Source organism: Myotis davidii, unplaced genomic scaffold, assembly GCF_000327345.1.
Source record: "Myotis davidii unplaced genomic scaffold, ASM32734v1 scaffold428, whole genome shotgun sequence".
NCBI classification, from domain to species: Eukaryota; Metazoa; Chordata; class Mammalia; order Chiroptera; family Vespertilionidae; genus Myotis; species Myotis davidii.
Genome location: NW_006299834.1, coordinates 1,607,369 through 1,610,923, shown reverse-complemented (window position 1 = coordinate 1,610,923; position 3,555 = coordinate 1,607,369).

Below are 3,555 nucleotides of genomic sequence, written 5' to 3'. Positions count from 1 at the left end.
GGGTGTGAGCAGTGTGAGCTCACAGGCCATCTCAGAAGAAAATTGGTCCCTTCACGGGCTTCCCCGAGCCTGGATGCACCAAGCCCTCTAAGGCTCCTTCTGCCCCCCTTCCCGCCCCGGAACCCCCCTCTCCTGTACACAGCGGGAGCCGGCCCAGCGACACCCCCTCTGGGCTGTATGACCTTTGGCCAGTCCGCTTCTCTGGATCATCTGCTTTGGTAAAAGGGGGAGACCAGCCCCCACTTCACAGGCCGTTCCCAGGAGTAAGTGAGATGCTGCAGATAAACAGCCTGAGGAGCAGAGACCGGCCCCGCTCAGTGCACAGGAGCCGGCAGCGCCGGTGAGGACGCATCCACACCCTGACAGGCGCCGTGTGTCCGAGGGTGTCCCTGCAGCCCCTGCGGGGACGCGGAAGAATTGTGAACAGCGGCCAAGGCCGTGACGGGAGCCTGATCGAATTAGGGTCCTGGCCTGTGAGTCCCTCGCTGTGAGCAGAGCCTGGTGGCTCTGATGAGCTGTCACCACAGGCCCCCACCACGGGGCTGCGTGAATGCAGCAAGGCCAATACACTAGCCCTAACCGGGCTGGCTCAGTGGATGGAGCATGGCCTGCGGACTGAAGGGTCCCAGGTTCGATCCCGGTCAAGGGCATGTACCTTAGTTGCAGGTACATCCCCAGTAGGAGATGTGCAGGAGGCAGCTGATCGATGTTTCTCTCTCATCGATGTTTCTAACTCTCTATCCCTCTCCCTTCCTCTCTGTAAGAAATGAATAAAATATTTTTTTAAAAAGACCAATAACACTACAGAAGGTGCCATGTAAGCTCTTCAGACCCCACACAGGACGGTCTACCCTACGTGCCTGTATATATGCATCTATGTGTGTCAGTGCAATAACTGTGGCCTGCCCGGAAGAGCACACCCAGATGGCTCAGTGGTCAGCTCCGGGAAGGGGCTGGGATGGAGGGTCCGAGGTGGCAAGAGCATCGAAGGAATTTCACTTTCCTGTGCCCTATTGTACCGCAATAGGCGCCTGCCTCACCCGCGTAGATGCGTTAAAAAATACATACTGCCTGGAGTGTGGCTCAGTGGTTGAGCATCAACCTATGAACCAGGAGGTCACGGTTTGAGTCCCAGTCAGGGCACATGCCCAGGTTGTGGACTCGATCCCCGGTGGGGGGCGTGCAGGAGGCAGCCGATGGATGTTTCTCTCTCATCATTGATGTTTCCATCTCTCTCTCCCTCTCCCTTCCTTTCTGAAATCAATAAAAATGTAGTTTTTAAAAATACATACCAACACCTAGTGCAGAGGGCAGGGCCTGGCCCAGGCTCGGTCAGGCTCGGGGGCTGTGGCTACGACTGCAGGTCAGGGGGGTTTGGGGAGGAAGGTGTCCCGGTGCCTCATGCCAGGTCCCCAACTCTTGGAGTCTGGATTCGGGGATGCAGAGGCCCCGCAGGTGGACAAGGGACATCCGCGGGCACCGAGGAGGGACAGACAGACGCACTCCATGAGCTGGCTGGGCCGAGGCCTCAGCCACCCCTCCTGGCTGAGCGCTCTGCCAGGAAAGCGATTGAATGACATAAAAAGCCATCCCGGAAACCCCAGAGGCACCCTCAGGGTGGAGCGCGGCCTATCAATTCGAAGGTAAAAAAAAAAGGGGGGGAAGTGTGCCTGTAACTTGATTTCAGGAGAGTGAGGGCTGGTGCCAAGAGGCAGTGGCTGTGCCGGGCGGAGCAGCCTGCCCCTTGCCAAGGACCCGCGATGCTGGCTGTGAAGGTGGGGTTCCCCCTGCACCCGGCACGTGTTCCCATGGAAATTCTGCTTTGCAGAATCCTCTGGAAATTGTCGCCTGGGAGGGGCCCCCGCGCACTTCCCACACCCGCTCTGTGGTTTGGTTTCCAGGGACGGTTTCTCTGGGAAGAGCTGAGGGAGCAGGGCAGCGGGAGGGCGGGGGGCCGAGAGCCCGGGCAGGGCCCAGTGGGCATCAGAAGTGCGTTTCAGACGCCGAGGCTCTGAAAAAGGTGGCGGCATGACCCAGGAGCAGAGGTGGTGGGGATGCCAGGCGCGGGAGCACAGGGCAGGCCCGGTCATGGGGCCTTGGGGCTGGGGCCGGGCGGACAGTGGGCAGCAGCACCAGCGGCCTGGCCCTCGGGGCTGCCGGGGCTTCTAGCAGTTCTAGGCCCAGGCCCACCCCCAGGGTGGCTGCCACCCACCTGAGGGTCCAAGGGTCCCTTCCCCTGGGCCTCACTTGCTCCCCATCGGCTCCCTTCCTGGGGCGCTCTCTCCACTGCTGTCACTTGCTAGCCCCTCCTGAGCACCCCCCCCACACCCCCACACACAGATACACACAGGTGCTCCCTTGGGGGCAGCCACAGAGCCTGGGTCCCCAGCCCCCAGGAGGCCGGCCCCTCTGCACTGCCTCCCGCAGCCTGCTTTTCCTGAAGGATTTGAGGGGAAGGGACGGCACACCAGGCCCCCCCACGCCCTCTGCACCCCCGCTGAGCCTGTGCAGAGCAGGGTTCCCCCTCCGTCCCCTCTGAGCACGCCGAGTGGTCTTGCTTGTCACTGAAACCCGGCTCAAGTGGACATGGCTGCCGAGAGGCAGAACTGGGGAGGCCCAGCCACCAGCCCCAAAATGACCTTCAAGGTGGTCCCTCTCTCCTCTGCACCCCTTCAGTCACACCCAGGCTACCAGCCTGTCTGTAGGCGCTCTCTGTCCCCTCCTCCCTCTGCCACCTGCACTGGCTGGGGTAGCCTGCCACCCCTCGCCCCTGCCCTGCACCAGCCCATCTCCATGGGCTCTCAGTCCTGGGGGGGAGGGAGGAGGGGGGAGGGAGGAAGGTGCTCAGTCTTCTTTGCTCCACACCTGGTGTCCCAGAACTCTTCCCCCCACTCCCCCTTCACCTTCGCCCATGTCAAAGCCCCTCCGAGGGTCCCCACTTCACCCTGACCCTCCCCCTCCTCCTCCTGCCTCTGTCCTGCTCACATGAAAGCCGCCTGGCTCCCAGCCTTGCCCTGAACCAGGCTGCGCTGCGCTGGCAATGTCTGCTCCACAGCGGGCGACTGGTGGGTCCCTGAGGGCCCCGGAAGCCACAGGGAGGAGTTGGGGGTTTGCTCCTGGTGAGGTGGGAGCGGTGGAAGGTTGGGCACAAGGAGGGACAGGACCCGGGTGGAGAAGAGTGTGCGGGCAGGGCAGCCTGCTGGGGCCCGGAGCCCGGCCTGGGCGTAACCCTGCCAGGCTCCCCTCTCTACCCTCGGGGCCAACCGGAAAGGCTGTTTCCGGCCAGAGGGCCTGGGGCCCAGGGGCTGAGGACGGGAGGCCCGAGCCCAGGGAAGCGGCCTCCTGGTCTGGCTGGCTTTGGGTTTCTTGGGGAGGCTCCCTGCACCCCGAGCAGCAGGCTCCCCTCGCCCCCGACCCCACCCCCACTGGCCCTGCCCAGGCTGTGGAGCCAGAACCTGGACGGGCCTCAGGGCAGCTTCGTCTGGCTAAGCAGCACGGGGTTCGGGGTTCGCTCAGCTCCAGCCGCCTGGGCCCAGAGGCCTCTCCATCAGCCTC